The sequence below is a fragment of the Myotis brandtii genome, unplaced genomic scaffold (genome assembly GCF_000412655.1).
Source record: "Myotis brandtii unplaced genomic scaffold, ASM41265v1 scaffold1402, whole genome shotgun sequence".
Lineage (NCBI taxonomy): Eukaryota > Metazoa > Chordata > Mammalia > Chiroptera > Vespertilionidae > Myotis > Myotis brandtii.
Genome location: NW_005355005.1, coordinates 213,535 through 239,873, shown reverse-complemented (window position 1 = coordinate 239,873; position 26,339 = coordinate 213,535). Strand labels below are relative to the sequence as shown.

General features: G+C 40.4%; 1 protein-coding gene across 2 annotated transcripts in view; it reads left to right on the top strand.

Moving 5' to 3' along the window:
• RNF144B (ring finger protein 144B) overlaps positions 1–26,339 on the top strand; it is a 126,470-nt gene that overhangs the window by 30,873 nt on the left and 69,258 nt on the right. The window contains exon 1 of one of the 2 annotated variants that reach the window (XM_005860809.2): positions 19,676–19,918. The exons of the other annotated variant lie outside the window; for it this stretch is intronic. The gene's annotated coding sequence lies outside the window, so the exon portion shown is untranslated. Of the gene's footprint in view, positions 1–19,675; positions 19,919–26,339 lie in introns of those variants that run through there. 2 annotated transcript variants of the gene reach the window in all.

The window sequence follows — 26,339 nt, the reverse complement described above, 5'->3', positions numbered from 1 at the left end:
AGGAGGTTAACAATATTGTATTATATACTTGAAAAATGCTAGAAGAGTAAATCTTAAATCTTCTCACTGCAAAAAAGAAATGGTAGTTATGTGAAGTGATGAGGTATCAGCCACAATATGATAGTGGTCATTTTGCAATATATAAGTGTACCAAATCAACATGTATACACCTTAAACTTACACAATATTAAATGTAAATGATATCTCAATAAAGCTAGAGAAAAAATATACTACTGTAGAAATATCAATACCTTAGTACTTCTGAAAAGTGCTAACATTCTTTGAGGTATAATTGACTTATAGCATTACATTAGTTTTAGGTATACAACATAACAATTTCATATTTGTATACATTATGAAATGATCACCACAATAATTCTAATTACCACCTAAAAAAGCACTAACTTTTGTACATATTTTTTCTACTGAGATTGCTATTTTGTGGTGAAATTTGCTTAGATTGTCATTTAGCCATTTATATTTGTAAAAGCACCTTATTTAAGCTAATTATTTAAAAATTAAACTATACCAGTTTAACCCAGTTGTTTGCCTTGCTCCTTCCTAAATCTCCTAAATCATTAGGTTTATTAGTAGCCTAGTTTTAGGTTACTTCTAGATTATGTTGTGTATTCTAATGAAATGCTGAATCATTCTCAGTTTTGAACATTTGTATGTGTAATGGAACTTATTCCTATAAAGTTATCCAGTTAGCAAAACAAGGAACATTTTGAATTATTAAGGGCTGAATAAAATATTTTTTTTCTGTTACAGATTCAATATTTTTGTACTTTATATTGAATAATCGTTTAGGCAAAACATTTCAACAAATCCATAAGCAGGACTTGCATACCATGACCTTCCAGGGTTTATAGAATGAGGTTGGAAATAGAACAAATGAATCATGTCATTCGCATCGTCTCTTACAGTTCCATAAAAGGAATAAAAAGGAATACTACTTTACCCTGTAAGCAGCAAACTCCAAGATTTAGTTTGGGTTAAAAATATAAGTAAGTTAAATTTGATAATTTGTGTGAGAGGATTATCATGACTCATTTATAGAAAAATAACGTATTGCTAACATTCAAAGGGGCTGTAGGAGAGCCAGATCCATTGTGATCAATTGTTCCGGGTTGCTGTGCATGAGGGGGTTTCCTGGGACACAGGTATTTTAGTGCAGAAGTGAGGAAAGTCCCAAGCAAATAGAGACAAGACAGTTACCACATAGTTGGTCTGACCAGGGCAGCAGCTCTTATATTCTCAGGAACTTGTGTGAGAATGTACACGGAGTGGCCAGATTATTATGACCGGCCAGATTATTATGACCACCCCATCAGTACAATGAAATGAATTAGTTATGCAAATAATAATAATAAAACCTTGAGAGTATTTGCTTAGGAAGTTTTCAATATTCAGTATTTTTGCAAGTGTCAATGAAGTACTGATGGGGTGGTCATAATAATCTGGCCACTCAGTGTATACTGGAGCTCACTGATACACTGAAATGCTCCAAATAAAACTCATTCTGAGCAGCTCCCATAATAAGTATAACAATAGTATTTGCAAATAGTCCAGGGTTGTCATCTCTCTCCTAATGAAGACACCAAAATGAAAGTACATATAGATGCATGTGCCCCACTGCAGTCTCACCGGGTAGGGCAAATTCTCCTCTTGGACTTATGGTCCAGTTTCTTCCCATCTTTTCAATGGTCTGTACTATAATTTATCCTGTCATTCTCTATTGTCTTCTCTGCCTTTTACATTTTCTCATAAGCATACAATAAAAAATGTATTGGATTAATTCCACATCCCTCTCTAGATACCACTCTACTCATTTTTTATAATCAAATTTCTTGGCCATGCTGTTCACCTGCCAGCTCCATTTCCTTACCTCCAGCTTACTTTTCAGCCCATTCCAAACTGGCACTTATCTCTTCCACTTTCTGAAGCTTCTCTTGTTCAAGTCATCATTGACCCCTAATATCATCAATTCAATGGACCTGTTTGGTCTTTACCTTGTTTGAACTTCTACCAGCATTTGATTCTGTATAGTGTTCTCTTTGCTTCTCAGAGCTTTCTCTTTGGCTTTCATGTGCTACATTCACTTGGTCCGTTGGTTTTCCTCCTAACTCCCTGGTCATTTCTTTTTTTATTTCTTTGCTATCTCTTTTGTTGTTATCACTTTCTCCTCTATTCATTAGTGTTCCTAAGGGGATAGGTTCTAAGCTCTCTTCATCTTAAACTTGAATTACTTAGGTTATATCATTCCCCTTCATGGCTTCAATAACCCCGAATAAGCAGACTACTCCTCAGTAAATAGTTTCACAGGTCTGTGGTTAAAGAGCCTACTAGACATTTTCACTTGTATATCCAACTTTGAATTCAGTATGCTGAAATCTGAACTTATGTTTATCCACCCCATTGCTCTTACCAGAAACCTGGAAGTAAACATTGAGTTCTTGACCTCTCACATCTACAACATCTTCCTAATGCCCTAGTCTTATCAATTCTGGCTTTGAAGTAATGTGTGAAGCTGTTTCCTCCCCTTCTTCCCATTGCTACCACCAGCATCATTTCTCACTTGTACTAGTGAGACAGTCTTACCTAGAAGCACCTGATTAAATTTTGCTTCTGGTCAACCTATTTCAATGCTGCAGCCAGGGTGATATTTAAACAAAGACCTGGTAATGTCAAGTTGCTTAAAAAGGCTTCCCATGGTCTTTTAGTTCAACTCTTACGTTTATGGATTCCTTCTTATCATCTCATCAAATTCCTTCACTCTGATCTCAAAGCACTCTCCCTCAACCTTTCTGTAATCCATCCCTACTGAATTCTGTAAATCCTTCAAATGCACTATGTGTTTCTGTCCTTTGCCCTTAAAACACCCAGTTTTCTCTGCTTTGAAACTCCTTTTTCCTGTTTATTTTCTGACTCCTATTCATCCAGGTCTTAGCTTAAATGTCACTTACACAGGTCTTTCCCCATCCTGTGGACTAGTAGTTACCAGTCCTTGTTTCCACAGTGGAATCAGCTAGGGACAGAAACATCCGTGATCCAATTTAACAGCACTGGGATGGAGTGTGAATTAGAATCAGCTGGAGAGCTTGCTAAAACCACAGGGTAACATTGATGCTGCTGGTGTAGGGATTACACTTGGAAATCATTGCTCTAGATTAGACTAAGTTTGGGCTCCAGCCAAGTGTTTCCATAGCACCTGTGCATCTCTTAGCACCACTTTATTATTATCACTTTTAAAAAATTGTCTTTCCTGCTAGAAAGGAAAGACAATCATTGTGAGGTCAGGCACCTGGTTTTCTTGTTTACCTTTGTACCCCTAGGGTCTAGCACTGTGCCTGACACATAAGAAGGATTTATTTAATACTAGAGGCCTGGTGCATGAATTCATGCACCAGTGGGGTCCCTCAGCCTGGCCTGCAGGATCAGGCCAAAACTGGCTCTCTGACATCCCCTGAGGGGTCCTGGATTGCGAGAGAGGGTACAGGACAGGCAAAGGGACCCCACCAGTGCACAATCGGGGCTAGGAAGAGATGTGGGAGGTTGGTCAGCAGGGGAGGGACCGCAGGAGGGCTCCAGGGCTTATCCAGCCCATTTCACTCAGTCCTGATGGGCCAGACCCCAGCAGCAAGCTAACCTACTGGTCGGAGCGTCTGCCCCCTGGTGGTCAGTGCTTGTCATAGCGAGCTGTTGAGTGGCCTTAGCACATCATTAGCATATTACACTTTGATTGGTTAAACGGCCAACTGGTCGACTGTCGGACACTTAGCATATTAGGCTTTTATTATATAGGATTTGTTGAATGAACAAATAAAAGATTGTCTGACTAAGAAGGTGGCATTTAGATTAACTATGAATGAATTATGGCAGTAATAATATAGAGGTAAGATTAGAGTTTGTTCTTGTATATCTATCTTTAACTTGTTTCAACTTTGTTTTTTTGGTTAGCTATTCATTCAATATCTTATTGAAGATATTCATTATATATGCCTCAAAGTGTTTCTATACTCTAATTCTCCTTCTTTTCACTACTACTTTCCTTAACATATATAAAGAAATAACAAGTGAATTTATTTTGGCTAATTAATTTGGCTAATAACTCAATTCCATGAAAATCTGACACTTGCTTTTTAAAAAATATGTTTTTATTGATTTCAAAGAGAGGAAAGAGAGAGAGAGAGAGAGAGAGAGAGAGAGAGACATCAATGATGAGAAAGAATCATTGATTGGCTGCCTCCTGCACACCCCCTATTGGGGATCAAGCCCACAACCTGGGCATGTGCCCTGACCAGGAATAGAATCTCCATCTCCTAGTTCATGGGTCGATGCTCAACCACTGAGCTACACCAGCCAGGCTGACACTTTTTTTTAATGTGAGGGAGAGTGCTCACATGTTTGAGTGTATGGTGGAATATATTTTAGAAATGTCTTAGAGTAGAAGAGAATCAAAGAAAACCAGAAACTGTGCATTGTAAAGAAGTCAGTGCCAACAAATTTAATTCTTTAGAATTGATCAAGCAGAGACTTCCTTCAGTTCTGATAAGGCTGTTATAGAAATTACATTGGGGGGGTGGGGGAGGTGTCCTGAAATGGATTACAATCCTTTTATTGACTATACACTACCTTGAATTTCCCAAGAAAAAGAAAAGCATAAATCATCATTTGTGTTTACCAAATATTACATGTTTATTTATTTATCATTTGTTGAATATTTACTGTATGGAACACAATCTTAGGAAAAAAAGACATATTCTGTCCTCATTCCTATTTTAGTATGGGAGATATGCAAGTTTTCCTCCCAGACATTGCATACCTACTGCATTGCATTTCAGTAAGGATATTAGCCTGGAGGAAGTTTGATGCAGGTTATCTCTTATCTGTGGATCACACCTAGGGGTCTATTCTGACACATAGACTTATTTAAGGAACTGCCCAGTAAAGAAGTTTACTGGACTGTTCAGTCCTTGGGGATTCATGGATGAGATTCAGCTGCACCATGCACACTGGAAAATGTGCAAAATTTTGTATTTATGTTATATGTAAATCTTCTGAAGTGAGAGCTTATACTGTTATCCAAAGCACGAGCTCAAAGGGTTTATGATTTCCACAAGGATTAGAACCATTGCTCCAATGTGTAAACTGATGGAGGAGAAAGATGAGTTGATAAAGAAGTGGTCCTCTGGTTAGAGTTGCGACTGGGATTTCCCCAGGACTTTCCCCGCAAATATGGAAGTAATCTGTAGTAGATGCTGTATTGAAAAGTATTTTAAAATCAAGTCATATGTTGCATATACTAGAGTATCTCATTAAAGAAACTTGGGTTGATTATTTTGTAAAGTATAGAATTTAAGAAAAATATTTCTGTGTTCATAAGCTCTGGTTTTGTGTAGAACCCTTCTATTGAGATATCCATGGTAGTCCCACTAGGGCCACCATGACTACTGCTCCAAAGAACTCTACTAGGACTTATTTTATTTGTGCTTGCTGTGTGCCAGAAGCACTCTCCATAGGTTTCTGATTTTCACAGTAATTATACGTGGCAATTATTATCTGCATTTTACAAGTGAGGGGGCCAAGGCCCAGAGAAATAAGGAAACTTACTCTAGATGAGACAAGGGAGACAGGGGAGCTGAGATTTGAACACTGCATTGGCAGAGTCAAAAGTCTATGCTCTGTTTGCATAGCATGATGTTGATTTACTTTACGGTAATGTGGTTTAATCAAGATACTTTTGATTTCAAATAACTGAAATCAGTTTGAACTGGGTGTAACAAAAACTTGTTATAGTAAAGACAAGAAGTGTCTGGAGGAGCTCAAATATAGGGGATGCAAGTGGCTTCTGGAAGGAACTGTAACTGAGAACCATTAAACTATCATTCTCTTTCTCTGACTCTTACCTCGCCTTTTCTCCTGCACGCTGGCTCTGTTATCCTCTCTCTGGCTTTTTCTGCTGCTCCTATCGATGATGGAATATGGCTGCTGCACAGCTTCAACCAAGTGCAGAGGTTAGCTGTCCCTAAATCCCAATTCCAAATTCCTGGTAGAAAATTTGATTGGCTCTGTTTCAGACAGACATCCATTCTGGGTCCAGTCAGCTTTAGTTGAGGAGGAGGGATTACATTGTCTAACCATGGCTGCCGTGGGACTTGGAGGCATCGTCCTTTACTGGTAGGATGTCGGACTCTTGTCTTTTCTTCCTCATCTGGTTTGACTACATTCCTGGTATTCTAATTGCGACATGGAGATGTCTAAGGATTTCCTTCTAGGTTTGACCTATGATTATAGCTCTTTGAACTGAAAACAAGACTAGAACAGGCTTGTCTAGTATGTGGCCTTGTGACCGATTTTCCCTTTTTGAAGTACATTGTCATTGCCCCTCCAGTCTTACACCTTAAAGCTCAATTGCCTTTACACACACACACACACACACACACACACACACACACACACACACACAGGAATATGCTTTACAATATGCTCAGAAGCAACCACCTGCCTCCTGCCTCCTGAGAGTTCAACTTTCGCTTTGGGCTATGGTAGCAGCAGCTCCGCTGACTCCCTTTGCAAATATAAAGTGAATAAAACCCTCCCCCACCTGTTGTCCTTTCTATCTCTTTATTATAATGCTGAGAGTCCTTTCCCCAGTAGTCATTGCTTATCCAGAAGTGGGCCCAGTCACTCTCCTTGGGCATAACGAGAAGAATGCATGTACCTCTGGTCTCTTAGGAACCAATGGTGGTCATCAACGTCCTTTTCAATTGAAGCAGCTTCTGCGGAAGAAGGTCAAAGCTCAGCACCCCATTACAGACATGTGTATTTTCTGTATTCTTCTGCAGCTGTAAAGAGAAAGAAACTTAAGGAGAAAGGTCATGTTGTTATTTTATTTTGTAAGTGGCCCAAATATATATAAGTGTTCCAAAAGTTTGCTTGCAGGTCCGTTGTTTAGAATTTGGAACTAATTTTTCTATGGAAACAATATTATACTGGCTAGTTTAGGTTTCTAGCCAAACTGAAAGTGACCATTTGTTCTGCAACATAGCAGAAATGGTAATTAGAATCTTGACATTTTCTTGCCCTTAAAATTGGGGTCTGGTCTCTTCTGTGCCTAAAGCCCTAATTCATTAGCTTCCTGAATACTAATCCCACTGAACTTCTCCAAGTTTGAGACTCTCTGGAAGCTCCATTTTCTCTCACTCCAAAGGAGGTAGGAAGAATGGTGTGCAGGTGAGTGATGGGTGTGGGCTCCAGGTAATGAAAGATGCATGGGTACAAGATGCCACAAAAGGAAGGGCAGGCTAGAGTAGAGAGTAGTGAGTTTGATGTCCTTAGTGAATCCCATAGGAAAGATAGAGAGGAGGAGTTGGGAGGGAAGAATGACTGGCTGCAACATTTGCTAAATAGGTATTGTCATTGGTTAGTCAATGCCTGCCTGCATTTAAAGTATTTATTAACTGTTGTTTTCTTGCATGCAGTTCTTTGAGTTGTTCTTTCTCCTAGGTTAGCTTGCAGTAAATGAATAAAGAATTTTAGAGCATTACCCATTGGTTTTGCTGAATCCCTGAACTTAACCTTCCTGGGGTGAGGTGCCATCACTGCACAGCAGTCCAGACAGGTAACAGGAAGGTGTGTGCTGGCCTCTAAACGCATGGGTGTGTAATGTAATCACAGCCCCTGTATACATGGCTTTAGTGGATGATTTCATCTCCTTTGCTGACCTGGATGAGACAACTTTACATTCTCAGCAAACAGATGGACAACAAGGTTGAAATAAGATCTTGTACTAAAATAGTCTTTGAGTCACTCTTTTTGACTGTTTACTCTTCCAGGAAACTTGCCCCTTCCTTCTTATCAAAGGCCATTGCTGAGAACTAATGAACTCAGACTTGTTGGATTCTCTTCCCAATGTATATTTTATATTTTTCTGCTTGGTCAAGGTTTGGCTTTTGCTAAGGTAGGAATGGTGTCTAATATAATTTTGGCCTAACACCTGGCCTTTTGCCCTGAGTAGATGTTTAAAAATAGAATTAAAAGTTTTGCATCAACCTTCTATTTTTGTCCTTCCAAAAAAGGTTTGATATGAGAACATGGAGAGCTTGATTTCACCTATAACTTTATTTCAGGAGGCATGGGTGCTCTAGCAGAAAGTCACTGGGCATGGTTAGTAGGTTCTAGTCCAGCCGTGGGCAAACTACGGCCCGCGGGCCAGATCCGGCCCGTTTGAAATGAATAAAACTAAAAAAAAAAAAGACCGTACCCTTTTATGTAATGATGTTTACTTTGAATTTATATTAGTTCACACAAACACTCCATCCATGCTTTTGTTCCGGCCCTCCGGTCCAGTTTAAGAACCCATTGTGGCCCTTGAGTCAAAAAGTTTGCCCACCCCTGTAGTCCAAGCTGTGCGGTAACCGCCTATGTGGCCTCAGGAGAGAGAGTTCATTTTTCAGTGCTCAGTGTTTTCATCTGTAAAAACGGAATGATAAAACTCCAATGGGAAGGTTGTTCTGAATATTCAACGAGATGATGTTTGTGGAAGCACCCAGATGAGGTAGCATTGCTATAGTAACATAGATTTTGATTAGTTTTTCAGAGGTTAGAATGAACCTTCCTCTATGGCAACATAATTTATAATGAACAAGGAATAATTCACTTACAGATTTACTTATTGTAAACCTGGAGTATTGTGCTCAATACCTTTTGCTCAGTTCTTGCAGAATAGTGGTAATAATATTCATGCCTTTGTCATGTCGTCCTCCACTTGATTTTTGGAATGCGATATAAAATGAAGCATAGCATCATTCAGGTCATGATGTGTCTCAGAATGTCTCCACTTTGCTCATTTGGGACGTTTCCTGTGAAGTTGGTGTGCTTTCTGCTAAGAGGCATAATCTGATATGCTATCAAAGGAACATCTGGAGCAATCTGAACTGTTGAACCAAAACAATCATCGTGAGCTGGGCAGCTGGCTGTCCCAGGTTGCAGCATTCTTTTGAGGATGATGGTATCTGCAGTTTCTCATCTGCAGTTTTTTATACCGTCAGGTAGGCACGGCAACATCTATTTTTGTCCAGGGTCCTGAGGGAAGATATTTAAAAACTGCAGGCTGAAAAGATTGGAATTTGTTTTTGTTTTTTTTTTCAGAATGTAAGTAACAACATGTAATAACATTGGTCACTCCAAACAGCTTTTTCTCTGTTGGTCAAAGGGGATACAGTTGGATTGGCGATTTTCCATACAACCACTGAGTAGGAGAGCTTCAGCCAGCGTTAGCCTGTGTGTATGTATTACGTCATAGGAAAGGAAGACCTAATCCCTGTAGAATGGCCCAGAGGCCTTGCACCAAAGCTGCTATCATTTGTCTTGATTTGTTCTCACACTTACCTGGGAAGGTGAATGAGTCTCTCCTCATTTCTCAGGTCTCACATGACTGAACTATTTATCTTTTTTTCACTAATGCTCATCAGAGCAGTTACAAAAGCCCCTTTCTGTCTTTAAATAAAATCTGAAAGTACTCATATATCTCTAATGAAAGCATTGGATATTACTGACAATTAGGAATAAGGTTAGGGTTGACTTTCTGTGATTATCTTTTGCTTTGATTATTGGATTTTTTTTTTCAGAATTTAAGTAACAAATTTATTTTAGCTTGAAAAAGTTTGTAAATGAGTAGTTTTACAGTCTATCTTTTAAATAGAATGCCTTGGTTAAAAAAGGTATGTTTTCCGCCACCAACAAAGTCTACCTGTTGTCCATCTCTTTACCTTTGCTCATGCAGTTCCTTTTGCCCAGCCTCTTCCCCATTGGCTTCTCACACTTCTAGCCATTAAACTCTCCCCACCCTGCCAGGCGGGACTTACAAAACTGCTATCCTGGATCAGGTCCAGCACTGCTCTGACTTACATGTCTTTCTTTTCCTGTTCCACTTGAAGTTTTGTGTTTTATTTATCTTTGCATTTCCAGCATTGAATAAAGAGCCCGGTAGAAAATAAAAATTTGCTGAATGAAGGATTGAGTGCTATAATAGGGCAAGAGAATTTTATAAGGGAGGAAGACCAGAGGAGGTTATCTCACCTTAATGTGACAGAGGAAGAAAGTAGAGGGGAGTTGTCCCAGAAAAGATATACTTTGAGTTACATTCTGGGGACTGAGCAACTACTCATTAGGTGGAAAGGGGGAGGAAGAATGGCCTGGGCAAATGGAGAACCAGGGCAATTTGTGAATGAGAAACGTGGGTGCCTGAAATAATTTAGTGTGTCTGGAACTTAGATGCAAAGTACAAAGGGAAGAAGATGAATTTAAAAAGGTTGACAAGTTATATGTTACTTTGAATTTTGTGCCAATTTAAAAAAATCACTTAGGTTATTAGCCAGAATAACCTCTGTGATGCCCTCATCAATTGTATGATGCCAGGTGGGATTAGATCTCATGAGATCAGGTCATTTGATTGGGTGAGTTATTATTTAGAAACACGGGTTTTTTTAAAAATTGCACAAAATGACCTTAAAGTTTTATATTGATAAAGAAATACCCAAGGAAAATATGAAAAATAAGAATACTGTAAAGTCACTATAATCAACACAGTAGTGACCTAGGAATTGACAGATAGATCATTGGAACAGAGTAGATTCAGAAATATATCCGTCAGAATAGATAATTGAAAATACAGAAAACTGAATATTTAATACATGCTACAGTTCAATTCAGTGAAAAAATCTTGGGTTATTTAATAAAGTGTTCTGTTTTAGGTAGTTCCCTATCTGGTTAAAATATAACAGGACTCATTATATACCACTTAAATACAGTTCCTTAGTAGATTAAATATAAAAAAACTATAACAATTAACATGTCACAAGAATATCTAAGAAAGTTCACATGTACAATCTGAAGCTTGGGAATTCTTAAGACTGGAAACCCTAGAAGCTGCATATGAAAAAGAAGGGATATCATAACACATATAACCAAAAACCATTTTATGGAAATCTATATATTTAAAAGCCTAAGCGACCGAATGACTGGTCAACTGGTCGCTATAACGTACACTGACCACCAGGGGCAGATGCTCAATGCAGGAGCTGTCCCCTGGTGGTCAGTGCGCTCCCACAGTGGGAGTGCCACTCAGCTGACCGACCCATCCTGGCATCCCAACAACCCGGCGGCAGCCACTCACTCCCTCAGTAGTCCTGCAGGTCCAATCTCCGGAGAACGGGCTAGGCACTGTTGGACCAGCGCCACCAGCACAATCCCGACATTGCTGCCTGCCTCCTGGAAGTTGGCCTTGTGCACCGTGGCCACTTCCCCTCCCTAGACACTCCACAAGGAAGAAAGGATATAAAAGCGGCTGCCAGGTGGCTTCTGATAACTGGCGCACATGTCAGAGGGATGGATCCGGATCCTGGGCCCTGGGCTGGCAAGGGCATCCCACTGCCCGCCTGGAGGGCTGATCGTGTCCTGGCCCCCCTCACCCCCTTGGGACAGGCACCAGATGCAGGGCTCACGGCTGGCGAGCAGTGCTGCAGTGGTGCAAGCCTCTCCCAATCAGGACTGACTGGGTGTGAGGGGGGGGGGGTCAGGATGAGCAGGAGCGGAAGGCAGGCAGGAGCGGCAAGCAGCGTTGGATTGCTGGTTTCAGTCCAATCCCCGCAGTCCTCGCTGAGGGACCCCACCTGTGCATGAATTCGTGCACCGGGCCTCTAGTAGTAACATAAATAAATCAGCAGACATCAGCTATGTGTGGAATAGTCTTTGTAAAGTGTATTTCACCCAAGTGTTCATATTTATAAATAGCTCTTATAAATAGGAAAAATATAAACTATACTAAAGCACATTGGACAAAGAATATGAAAAGACAATTCACAGAGCTAAGGTCCTCGCTGAGGGACCCCACCTGTGCATGAATTCGTGCACCGGGCCTCTAGTAGTAACATAAATAAATCAGCAGACATCAGCTATGTGTGGAATAGTCTTTGTAAAGTGTATTTCACCCAAGTGTTCATATTTATAAATAGCTCTTATAAATAGGAAACTATACAACTATACTAAAGCACAATGGACAAAGAATATGAAAAGACAATTCACAGAGCTAAGATAAATGGTGTGTGTGTGTGTGTGTGTGTGTGTGTGTGTGTGTGTGTGAGCGCATACATCAGCATGACTAAATGAAAATTACTTAGAAGACACCACAGGCTGTTAACTTTGGTTCATGGGTGAGTGAAGGGCTGATGTGAGCGGAAAGTGGAAAAGAAATATTATGACACTCCTCTCACAGACTAGTGAGGGAGACAGGCATGTGAATAGAGTGCTCCACAGGTGCCAAAGTGGAGGGATAAAGAGAGCTGAAGTAGAGGAGGGAGGAAAGGCCTACATATCTGAAAAGAAATAAGTTACTGGGCAGTAACTTATTTTCTTCAGTACTGGCCTTACGAGATCATTAATTACATGCAACTAGTGACACAGTGACTTCCATGAGATAAATATAGTTATGTGGCTCAGGCATAATGTGTGTTTAAAAATTATTGTGAGGCCCTTGGAAAAACGTACTTTGCCAAGACGTATCACGTGACTGCAATTACCACTTATTTAAAGTGGTCTTCATATTTTTAACCAAGTATGATTCTTCTCCAGGGCCAAGAGGAATGAGAGGGATCCATGTAAGGGTCACTCACTTGTAAGAATGCTTTTTGCTACAATGTTAATATCTAGCTAAGCCTCTGCCCTGCTCCTTGTGAGGCTATATGTGGAATGTGCTGTGGGGAGTTGTGCTGAACCAACCTTCTTAAAACATTCAGAGGAGGATGCGGAGAACTTTACATGAAAAGTGGTAGATGTGGAAGGGAAACAGACTTTCCCAGTGTAGGCTTCTTTTTTTTTTCCCTTGTAGAATACAGAATAGGATTTCTCCCTCTCAAGGTCCCTGTTTTTCTCCATCTATGCCCTTAATTTTGTCCCTTTGCTATGTTGCAGACGATAGGATTTGTTATTTCTATCTGGCTCCTGATTTCACTGGGGACTTTATAATTCACTGTTTTGCAGGAAGAGGGACGAGAAGAGTAAAAAGGAGAAAGCAGGAAAAGAAGGGAATCAGACATCTGTGTTATAGAGAAAACAGGTTTTTAAGGTGGCGTTAAAGTTCTACTGGAAAATTAACAGCTGTAATATTCCCACCTATGAGTGAGTTGGTCCCTGTAGAGTGGAATCTTAATTTGAAGAATGAAGTTCCTCATGATTTAAGCCAAGAAATAGTTTGACTTTTACTTCAGGCGAATCCTCTGTGTCATGTAGGATATGGGGGCACAGTACTGAGCTCTCTGTGTCCTGCACACCAATCAGTACACTGTCTGGGATGACAACTATGGGAACATTGTTGGGGGATGTGTTTTTTTTTTCATTGATTGTCTGATATACAGGATTTAGAAGAGATGGTAATAATATTAGTAGGAGGATTAATGCAAACTTTGCAAACAAGGATTCCCAAGACTATTTCATCTGACTTTCTAGTGGAGAATCTTAAGTCAGGGCTGATGCAGTCACTTTTTCTAGAGTTAGGGGATGAACAAGAGTGCTGAGAATCATGTTCCTCATTGGGCTCATAACCCCAGCTGGCCATGGTGTTGTAGGTGGGATGTTTCAAGTCTTGAACAACTGAATCCTTTGGAATCTTGCTCTCTCGTTCAGCTCTTCCTCCCGGGTCATGACGGGTTCTCATGCGGCAGAATGGAAATGGCAGTTTGAGATTACAGTCATGCACTGCTCAATGAAGGGCGCCCGAGAAAAGTGTCTTTAGGTGATTTCATTGTTGTGCAAACATCACAGAGTTCACTTAAACCTAGATGGTATAGCCTACTGCACACCTTTGTCCGAGGCTACAAGCCTGTACAGCATGTTACTGTAAAACACAGCATGAGATTAAATCAAGCACAAGAGAAAATGTTGTAATCAAGAGGTGGGGTAAACACGAGAGGTATGAGGCCGCGGCCGTTATAACATGACGTAATTTTACAGCAGCCTGTTTTTATAAGCAGAAAGAGTGCACTCTAAGATAACAATAAAAGGTATAGTATAGTAAATACATAAACCAGTAACATAGTCATTTGTTATCATCATTAAAGTACGTACTGTACATCATTGTATGTGTTATGCTTTTATACAACTGGCAGTGCAGTAGGTGTGTTTACACCAGCATCACCACAAACACGAGAACTGTGTTGTGCTATGACGTTACAGGGCAATAGGAATTTTTCAGCTCCATTATTTTTTTTGAAGCATATATATTGTAGAGTTTCTTGATTTTAATTTAAACTTATTTGTCACCAGTTAAAATAAAGGTCATTTAAAATAAGTATTACATGCATTTCAGTTTTTCCTAATGTAGCATTTAACAGATGTGTTTTTTAAAAAAAATATATTTTATTGATTTTTTACAGAGAGGAAGGGAGAGGGATAGAGAGTTAAAAACATTGATGAGAGAGAAACATCGATCAGCTGCCTCCTGCACACCCCCTACTGGGGATGTGCCCGCAACCAAGGTACATGCCCCTGACCGGAATCGAACCTGGGACCCTTCAGTCCGCAGGCTGACGCTCTATCCACTAAGCCAAGCCGGTTAGGGCAACAGATGTGTTTTTAAAAATTAAATTTATTGGGGGTGACACTGGTTAATAAAATTCTGTATGTTTCAATTTTACCATTCGATAATACATCCTCTGCATATGGCATTGTGTCTTTACCACCAAAGTCAATTCTCCTTCCCTTACCTTATATTGGACCCCCTTTACCTTTTACTACCTCTCCCAACCCCTTTTCCCTGGGTAACACTCATACTGTTGTCTGTGTCTATTTTTTGTTTGTTTCTTTGTCTTGTTTGTTCATTTATTGTTTTCAACTCAGCCCCATTATAATCTATGAGACCACAGTCACCTATGTGGTCTGTTGTTGACCAAAACATCTGGTGTGGCCCATGACTGTATTCTGGTCAGGATTTTCCTGTGGGGGTCCAGCTGGTTTTGACTTGCTCTGTGAGATGTGGAGATGCTCTCGTATGTTAGAAATAGAACCAAAGGACATGTCCCCAGCTTTTCGAAAATGTTTGTTATCAAGTCTGAGGTAACTGGGTGATTATTTCTGAGTCATATTTTGACTTTCCATGAAGTTTGCCTTCTGTGCCAGCCTGAGCGTATCTCTGGCATAGTTGCTATCACATTATTGTATCATGTTCTTAGTCTCGTTTTGTGTTGTGTCTTTCTCTTGGTTCTATACTCAGTACCCTCGATCAAGGCTGAATTGAATGTATAAGATGCGACAGAAAAAGGCAAATGAAATCGCAGCTGCTTGGAAATGAGAAATCACCACTCTGTCAGTGGCAGAGCACCATGACCTTTGCTTTAAATTTTTTTCCAGTGAAGAGAGAATTGCACCTATTGCAGAGCAGGTTTCCCAATACTTGTGTTCTGTCATCTGATTTCTTGAAACGGAACAAATCATTAAAACTTTTTATGTTTTAACATGGGATATAACTGAGATGTCGCAGCGAAGTTACATAGCTTACATATTAAGGTAGATTAGAAGGTTAGTTTTAATAGCACAAGAATGAACCTTGAATTTTCTTTGTTAAAGAGAAAACTTTTCCAAAGAAGAAATTTCACTTCTTGATTCTTTTCTTATGTAGGACTAGAGTGCATTTTACAGTATATATCTATTACCTGTTATCTACTATGGCATATATTATTATATAAGTATTTTATACATAGATACCTAATAATCTAATAAATACATTTCTGTATAGTTTTGCCTCAGATGCAGGGAAAAATTTAAGTATGCTTTGGATTTATTTTGGTTTTGCTCTATATAACTTTAGGTACATTACAAGTTAACGCAATTCCTACAGTTTGGATTACTTACCATTCATGTCAAGATTTTGTTCACCTTTTCTTTAGGAAGGTCTGTAATTCTGATTAGGAAATTATTCTCTATTACGATGGTTAATGTGACTGTAATCTCTGGTGAAAATTTGTAATATTATGTCTCTTATTGCTTAGAAATATAAAAAACAATTTTATGGATTGCAGTGGTTGGACTCTACTTCTCAGTCTGGGATATCAAGTGTTACATTTATTATTCCAGTCTAAAAGGAGCAATTCCCAATACTTGAGGGATGTTCTTTAAATACTGGTACTCCTTTGGTTCTCTTTTATGATCCATTTCTTTTCCTTCCTTCTTACATGAATAACATTGACTGAGTTTTTATTGTGTAGCAGGACAGGGCTATGCTGTACAGCTGAGCAGGTTGTGTACTGTACAATTCCAGACTTAGTGCCATCGGCCCTGTGCTAGCTAATGTACAACCTCTCATTTAACCTCACAATAACCTGTGAGATGAATATCATCGTTCCTATTTTATAGGTGAGAAAACGGAATTTGGGGTATGTTAAAACTTGTTTAAACTTATATGATGATGAATAGAGTTTGTATGGGTTCAGAGTCTCTGATTCTCTCAACAGCATGCCACCTTTTGATTTCAGCTCTTGGTCATCTCATCCATGGCTACCACCGAAATGATGGTCATTTCGAAAAGATTCTCTACCCCCAATCTCTCTCTGCTGCCGGCCTACTAGACAAATCTCCCACTATGTCCCTCAGGCACCTCAGATTCTGCACAATTACAATGGAATCGTCATCATTTTATTCCCAGTGTCAATTAGTGGCACCAGCAGCCTGGGCTCTCCTCTCTCTCTTACCTCCCATATCCAGTCAGATCTATCAGGTCCGATGAATTCTGTTTCTGAAATCTCTCTCCACCTGTTCCCTTCTTTTTCATGCCCTCATTCTTTTATTCTGAATGTACCCATTCTGTCTGAATTACAAAAAGCATCGCCTAAAGTCTCACATCTCTAGACCTTTGCATTGGCTGTTCCCTCTGACTGCTTCACCTTTCTCCACCTTCCCCAATCAGCTACTTGAGGACTCAGCTTTCAGTTACTTTCTCAGGGATACCTTCCTTTATTCATCAATCCCTTTCCGTAAGTTAAATTATTTTTCTCTGTATTCCCTGGGCACGTCATGTCTAAGTCTATCATATCACTCATCAGAATACCCTGAGAATTGGTTTGCTTGTCTGACTCCTTTCCAGGACTAAGAGTTCTCTGAGGACAGGACTAGATCCAACTTATCTTTGTTTCCCAAGCTTCTAAGCAGCTTTTCTGGGAGGAGATAAAAAAAATGCTTGAGGGGATGAATGATGCACACAGCAGGCTCCTTAGGTGGATAGGAAAGCATTGTTCACACAATACTGTAGTGTTCTACCTGCTTATGTAGTCCAACTAAAAGTTGAATGCAATTTTTATTAACTTGCATGTTTGATAATAATGCTGATGTTCTTTTAATTATACAGTATATTTTTTCTTCCCCCCTGCTATTTACAACAACAGGCAGCCTGATGGTTGCTTAACCTATGTTTTCATTCATATTGGCAGCAGCTTCTTCCCTTACCCTGTTGATAAGAGATTATAACTCAATTGCATGGTAATTTCAAAAGTGGACTCTGAGTTGAACTTTGGTTTAAGGTGCCAAACTTTTGGCATCAACACTAATGAATAAACCTACCTCTTAGAAGGTGCTTTATTTACTGTTCTTGATCCCTTCAACGATGTTCACTACACCAAGAAAGTACCCCGAGGTTGGTGATCTCAGAACCCGCTACTGCTAAATTTGAAGTTAGACATATGTGGGGGTGGTTTTCATTTCGCATGTACCTTTTTCATCCAAGACAGGTTTGGTCTCATTCCAGCCCTGCTCCCTATCTGGTTCAAGCCAACAACTTAAGTCTCCCTGGACATCCGTTTCCTTATTATTAAAATTAAGCATTTGGACTAAACTAGCTAGGAGAACTTTTCAAACTCAAATGTCCTCTGATTCTATTACTTTGTGTCCCCATTGTGAATTCTTTCTGTCTTATTTCCCTTGTCCACTTTCCCTCCCTCCCCCACTAGCAGATGGGTCCTCCTGCCTGTCTCACCACCGCATACAGAGATACACTGTGTTCTTCAGCACCTGGCTTTGACCTGGAGGTTTTCTTCAACCTGGAGGAAGTTGGGAAGCAATTTGCTATGTGCTCTTCCTTCAGGGGCACTCCCTTCCACCAGGGTTGGAGAGTCCCTTCCTTGTAGGGAGCGCATTCCTGAGTGCAGTTGCAAAAGGAGAGGGAGGTTGCAGAGGGAGCACAGAATGATTCTTGTATCAGAGTAAAGGTTTTTCTAAACTGCCACAGATTTGGGACTGTGATTTTGACCCCTGGAGGGTGTGGGGAGCAAGGGTATAATCTGTTCTAAACATTCGACAAATTAAGAGTCTAAGGTTTCAGAGTAAGGAAGGCACAGTCATAGTTCCCCGCAGCTTCCAGATCACTTGGTTACATTTTCTTTGGTTGAGAGTACAAGCTGTTAGGTTACTAAGTGTTCCCACATAATCTGTTGACAAAGCATTTCAAGCAAAATCATTGTATCATAAAGGTGTGCCAGTATTTTATGAGGTAAACTAAGTCGGTCATGATTTCATTTGCCTGCGTTTTCATTTTACCATTCGACACAAAAGGACAAATCAGCTTCAAGGAGTTCATCACCACCAGCCAGTATTACATGGAGTGCTAAAGGGTCTTCTTTAAAGGAAAAGAAGAAAAAAAAATATGAACAATAAAATGGCAATAAATACATATCTATCAACCATTGAATCTAAAAAACAAACTAAGCGAACAAGCAGAACAGAAACAGACTCAGATGCAAGGAACATGTGGAAGGTTGCCAGATGGGAGGTGGTTTGGGGGGGGCGATGGGTGAAAAAGGTGAAGGGCTTAGGGGTACAAATTGACTATTACAGAACAGTCATGGGGATGTAAAGTACAGCTTAGGCGGTGATGGTGAATCTTTTGAGCTCGGAGTGTCAGCATTTTGAAAAACCCTAACTTAACTCTGGTGCCATGTCACATATAGAAATTTTTTGATATTTGCAACCATAGTAAAACAAAGACTTATATTTTGATATTTATTTTATATATTTAAATGCCATTTAACAAAGAAAAATCAACCCAAAAAATGAGTTCGCGTGTCACCTCTGACACGCGTGTCATAGGTTCGCCATCACTGGCTTAGGGAATATAGTCAACACTATTTCAATAACTAGGTACAAGGTATATTTGATGAGATGTGCATGGAAAGTATTTCTAAAAACAGTTTTCCGGCAAGGTGGGAAGGCCGTTCTGGGCTGTTGGAAGTAGGAGAAAAACATTTAAAGAGCTGGGAAGGAGGGAGACAAAGGTGCCCGCGGAGGACCCAATGCAGCAGAGAAGCAGCAAGCTCTGGAGGCCAAAGGTGGCATGGCCGGGCAGGATGAAGGACACTAGGGGCTGCTGCGGGGCGCCCTGCTCTGGGTCTCCGCGGCGGCCGTCCCAGAAGACAGGAGGGAGGTCCTGTCTAGCGGAGCCTGCGGCAGGAGACGGGGTTGCTCCGCAGCTCGGGGGCGGTTCGGACAGGGTTAAGACCATCACCTGCAGTTGAAGTGCGGCTCGGATGGGAAGTAGGAAGTGCCGCGCCTGAGCTTCCTGTATAAATAAACGCCCGGCTCCTGGCGCTGCTGCTGCTGCTGCTGCTGTTGCTGGCGAGCTGCGCCCCACGCTCTGCAAGGCTCCGGGGAACCGCAGCAGCTCCCGAGGCAGGAGGCGCTTGGTGATAGGTCCTCCTCCGCCGGCCCCGCAGGTCCCGGAGCCCAGTGCTGTTACAGCCCTGCAGAGCGCAAAGCTGTCAGCTGCAGAGCCCGGAGGACGAGGGAGAGAACGAAACAGCTCCTCTTCCCGGGTGTGCGGGTGTGCGAGCTGGAGGCTGCCGAGAAGCCCGGCGGCGGAGGACCCGAGCTCTTCGGCCAGGTAGGTCTAGCTGGCTTTTCAAAAGCTGCAGGCATTCCAAGACCCGGGGGGTGTTGGACCAAGAAAAGGAAAAAGGGCAAGAAACTATGATACCATGGGTTTTAGCGTTATGTCCTGGGTCTCGTGCGTCAACCATACAGAATTGAATTCATTCTGAATGCCTTTAAACACCTGTTAACTTTTAAAAAATAGATGTCTTTGTAAAGGTAAAAAGAAGCTAGTTTAATTACTATTAAAACAGTCCACCGAATGCATTGGAAAATTCAAGGTTAGATCAAGCCTCCCCATGTCTTAAAGGGAGACCAAAAGTTGGCATAGCCTCAGCTGTTTACCTTCTGTTACTTGGAAATGCACAGCAATATGTTGACACACATAGATATTAACAAGCTGTTATATTATCTATGGGTTCTTGGCCATACATTATGCAGATTGTTTTGTCAGGTAGTTGCTGATAAAACAAAGCGAAACTCCGATCTTATACTGCTGTGCTCAAATTTAAGTTAAAATGAAACTGGCTCCTGCTGCTTCAGCAGAGAATAGGTATTTTAGCTTACCCTTTCCAGGGTACCTTTTGCTTTTGTTGTGCGTTTCAGTGATTCTGCTGTAAGTCTACTCCTGATGCCTGTACTTCTCACATTCAGATCTCTCAGAAATGAATTCTTTCGGGGAAAATGTTCTCTGTCTTCATGCATCCACTATAGTCACTCACTTTCTCCTTTCTGCCGCACATGGATCTTATCAAAACATTAGCTGGGGCTCCTAACAGGACTCTCTCCCGCTTCTTCTAACTTGGCACTTCTGGATGTGTATTTGAATCTAGCCAGGTATGAATTAAAGAAAAACGTATCTAACATGTCTGAAGCAGCAGATTGGGGGTGTCTAAGCAGAAGCGAAATAAATGAACTTTGAGATGACTCAGTTTTTAGGGTGTGGGTAAGAGGAAGAAGAAACCCAGCCAGTCTTCACTGAGTTGCTGGCTAATGAGAGTATCAGGCTGCTGCAGCTTTCACTGCGATGAGCCTCTTGATCTCCGGTGCTTTTCACCTCAGATTCCTCTGCTGGTTCCTCCTTCTCTTTACTCTGTCCTCCCTTCCCAATCCTATCTTCATGAGGAGAAGGGGGCGGGGAGGGAGGAAAAGAATGATAGCTATAGCAGAGCCACAAAGCCATTTGGAGAGAATTGTATTAGGAAATCCAAGGCCACATTTTCTCCCAACTCCTCCTTCCTCTTGCACACCTGTGACTGGTATTTTAGTCTTTGTAGTGGCATAAACTGTGAACAATAGGAAAGGAAAAAAAAAAGAAACCTGTTTTAAAAAGTAGCCTCTGACTAATGGAAACGGCAGACTTGTATAGAGAATGTAAAAAAGTATTGAGTTGCTGAATTGGGTTGCTTGGCTTTTTATTTAAAACAAACAAAAAACTCAACCAAAAAGTCCCCCAAACCAATCACCCTAGATAACTTGCTCCTACACTACTACTGTGCTGGAAGTGAGGCTTAAATGTGGTCAAACACTGTCTAAACTCAGAGTTTTACAAATATTTACAGTCATCTATGCCAAATATCTCTGTGCTGAGCCCCAAGAACATTCTCAGCATTCAAAAGCCTCATTCTCATGAATGGTTTCAGTTCATTGGCAATTTAAAAGCATTCAGGCTTCCAAACTAGGTCAGTTAAAGACATGTCTTAAAAAAAAAATTAGTTATTGGGTCTCCCAGGTTATGACCAAGTTTTCTCAGTCAAACTCTACAGCAGAGAGAGAAGTTATGCTCTATCTGGAAAGAAAAAAAAGCTTATTTTGTCTTTATAGGTCTACATTTAGCTTCCTGGAAGCTAGCTTTCTCTCTAATAATATGAATACATTTAATCTGAGAAAGCATATTTACATTTTTTCTTCCTGAAAAGTAGTTTCAGTATTTTAGATGTTTAGAAACATTTCGAAGGACACCAGAATCATTTCTATGTAGTGTTTCTACTAATTCTGGCTTGTGTGTTGCCCCTGGCCTTGCCTAATGACATTACTTTCTTGTTAAGTGAGGTGTGCAGTGTTTGAAATCTCCAGTTTGAAGTAGAGGTCAGGAATCATGCTGAACCCAGATGTTGATGGAGAGACAAAGTCCAAATGGTTTTGGGGCTAAACTTACTTTGTGCAATTGATTATTTTGGAGATGGGAAAGTGGCCAAGCTGCCCGGCAAGCCACGCATTCCACCTTGGGCTGTGCTGAGTAGGTGTCTGCAGTCACTGTTCCTGAGTGCTCAGACTTTCTTTCAGGGATGCCTGCCTTAATAGACAGAAGTTCCTTAGCTACAGTAAATTATCAATATTTTCAGTGTTTGAATTGCTGGGAGTGAACAGAGATGAGAACCAGGCCTTTAATATTTTCTTTCTCCCATGTACATTCAGAACACTTATCTGCTGTAGTACTGAGTGCCTACTGTTTGCCAGGTGTATGCTAGGTGCTGAGGATATAAAGATGTGTAAGATGGCCCCTGGCCTGAAGGAATTCACATAAGCTTGGAAGTGACTTTGAACTAGAGTGGTAGTTCTCAATTCATGTTGTTTTACCTGAGCATGAAAAATACTTTGATGTTTGTCATCTCAACCATGGTTTCTCTGATATCACCTGAGCATTCAGTCATTTGAAGAGTCATAACAACATCTATTTAATTATTTTTATTTTCATTTGTTTTTTTCACTTTTAGGTATATGTGGGGGAGTCTTGTACTAACTTTTACTTTATTTTTTAAAAAAAATATATTTTTATTGATTTCAGAGAGGAAAGGAGAGTGAGAGAGAGATAGAAACATCAATGATGAGAGAATCATTGCTTGGCTGCCTCTTGCACACCCCCCCACTGGGGACTGAGCCTGCAACCCAGGCATGTGCCCTTGACCGGAATCGAATTCAGGACCCTTTGGTCCACAGGCCAATGCTCTATCCACTGAGCCAAACCGGCCAGGGCCTAACTTTTATTTTTATTGACTTTGGCATTTGCTATTTACTTGGTCAGTTATTACTTCTAAAGCCAATGAGTCATACTGTAGTAGTTATTTAAAAATGGAAAACAATACATTAAAGAGAGTAAAAGTAGCCGATGCTTTTGCAACACGGAATGAGAAACTTCTCATGTACGATCAGATCCCTTCCTTGAATTGAAAGCACAACCACCTAAGTGAGATGCACTTCTCTTATTCATGGCTAGAACTACCTGATCACATGACTTGTAGTGTCTATTAAAGAACATACTTGTAAAGCCAGGTCTCATTGGTTTCTAATTCCTCTGTAATCATGAGTTTGAGTCCCAGACCTTTAGTCAACTGCATTTTTGTCTTTTTTGGAAAGATAGAACAAGACATCTCATTTCTCTCTCTGCTGGACTTGTGGCTGAAGCACTAAACCCACAAATTGTCCTCTGTTTGATTACATAAAACTAACTGTTGACAACCTCCTCAACTAGCTTACTCTTTATAAGTGGGGAGTGGGGTTAATTACCTCTATGTCCCCAGCACCTATCATCTATGGAATTCAGTTCTTTGTGGGTTGACTTTATTTCCTGTATTATTGATTCCTTAAGAAACCTATTTGGCAAAGACATAAAAAAATACATACCCTGCACTTTACTTAGTGTGGGATGGAGGAGATTCCTTTTTCAAACTTGTTTAAAATTTCTTTCTAATTAAAATTTCTATATGCAACTTTCATAGGAGAGGTTAATATTTACATATGCTTTTATTCGCTTGGAGAAAAAAAATTGATTTAGAGATTTGTGCTGTGGTGACTGTAATTTGCTGGTAATGTCATGACCCAAGACGTCAACCCTTCTCTTGCTATATGGGCCCGCCTGAAATAACACTTCTCCTTGATCTGTTAATTACATCACTGTCTGACCTGCCTTGAAGCGGCATTCCTTCCTGCTCCTGAGCTTTGTTGTTATGCCAGGCAGGGGGAAGAAAATCATTTAGCAGGGCTGTATGAATAATTGTGGGCGGCCAGGGAGCCATGGACTGAAAAGGGGTGGGCAGGGCACATGGTGTTGGGGAGGGAGCTCCCACGATGAATATAAAGTTGCAATGCCAAAAATATCATTGACCTGTGATTCTCAAATTCATTCCCACCTTCTCTGATATGTTTTTATTGTTAGGAAAGGTCAGAACAGATTTCCTCCTCTTGGGCCTTACCCTGTAGTGATAATAAGAACATGAAAAGAAGGCAAGAAAAAAGAAATGTGCTTTTCAGAAAAAGGATCAGCATTTTTGTCGTTGTTAAAACTTGACATCTCAGATGCTCTGTACTTTACAGGGTTTAGAGTTAGTTTATCACAATGTCATGCTCTTTGTTGCCCATGATCTCATCTCTCTTTCCACATATTTCACCTGTATATTTTGTAGGGGAAAAATTGGATCTTATTATTCTCACCATTAAAAAATTGTAATGGTATGTGATGACAGATGTGTTAACTAATGTTATTATGGTAGTCATTTCACAAAATATACATATTAAATCATTACATTGCACATCTTCAAATTATACAATGTTATGTATCAACTAGAGGCCTGGTGCACGAAATTCTTGCATGGGTAGGGTCCCCAGGCCTGGCCAGCGATCAGGGCCTATTGGGGCCTTCCAGTTGCTGGCTGGGGTCTTCCTTCCCTGGCTGCTGGCTGCTGGCTAGGGCCAGGGTCTCCTTCATTCTGCGCTGCCCTCTGGTGGTCAGCGCACGTCATAGCAAGCGATCAAACTCCCGGTCTCCTGGTCGAACTCCCCTTTGCGCGCGCACACACACACACACACACACACACACACACATATAGATTATATCTCAATAAAGCTGGAAAAATTAAATCTTATTAAAATGGTTGTAACAGACTTTATTCATACCCTGATTTGAAATAGCAAAGTGACTGTCTAAAACAGTGGTCGCCAACCTTTTTGACCTCATGGACCACCAGTGGTCTACGGACCACCCATTGGCAACTGCTGGTCTAGAAAACAGGTTTTGCTAATATTTAAGATGCCTATCCTAATGGAGTGTCTGTCCTTTCCACACACAAAACAAGTTAATAGAGGTATATTATCATATCAGTTCCATTTTAGAGGATAATGCTCTTCAAGTTACAAAGTGAAATCTTATTGCCTTCCTGAAAGCTGATGAGACAAAGATGTTAAAACTAAGGAATTAAAGACTGAAGTATTTTTTTTTAGTTTTTAATTTCCTCTAAATGAAGTTTTGAAATAGTGGGGAAGAGAACAGAATTTCCCTCCTATCGCATGAGGCATGGTGATAAACAGTGTTTCTCAACAATGTTGCTACCTCCCAAAGCCTGAGTAGGTGAATATTTACTTCTATCACATCTAAGAATTAAGCATTTCTTGGGTTTGTTTAGTCTAGAGAATAATTTCTGGTCTATTTTTTTGTTAAATAATGATGACGTATCTTCTGTGTGATGCCATATATCTACTCATTGGCCTTGAGCATTATTCTTTTAAAAAATAATTAAATAGATATAAAATATACTTGAATAATTGCATTTCTCTAGTTACTAGTGAGGCTATGTCCCCTTTTGTTCTTGCCCTTTCAGGGCACATATTAGAACTGTTTTTCTGATATTATTGGATGTGCACTGGTTCATCTAGTCCTTGAATAACCAGAGAGTGGGTCAAAGATGTAAGCCAGGGGTAGAACCATAACACTGGCCACTATGGAGGTCATCATAAGTCCTTGTATCAATATCAATACTGCTTATAGCCCTGGCTACTCTACCAGCCAGCTGGTCTACCTTCCATTCCAGATTGTATTTAGGGTAGCACTTCAGCAAATGGCTGATGAATGTCTGTACTCTACTAGTGAGTTTTTGAGTCACCAGTAGCTTCTGTTAAGAACATAAATCAGCAGCTAAATAAATCACTGTATTGGGCAGAAGCGCCAAGGTGAATACAATGCTGATTTTCAGATTGTGTTGAGTGGAAGCTGGTTGCCTGGCATGTCATTTTTTAGTTGGTATTGGGAGAGCTTTCCTAACAAGGTCTTTATATTGCTTTCTCTTTTTGCTCTATTAGAATACTGGCTTCCTGAGAATCTCATGATAGAAGGCAACTCTTTAGCTGTACCTTCCCACCCTTTCTGAAAACACTTCCTTTGTTAGCTCCCTCTTGTAGGCATGCATTCATATATTTTATTCCAGCTACCTCACAGGGTTGACTCAGTCTTGCATGAGCATGTACACATTTTTAGAGCATTTGTGTATCTCCCCTTCTGTTTTGTTCCTTGTTCTTGAATAACTCTTAGGCTTTCATAGCATAGCCTACAACTAAGATTTGAGCACAGATCTACTGGATTTCTTACATACATTAATATTCTGTTACATCAGTAATATCTAGTTGATTCATTTTGGTAGCTTTCTATTTCTCTTAGTCTCTTT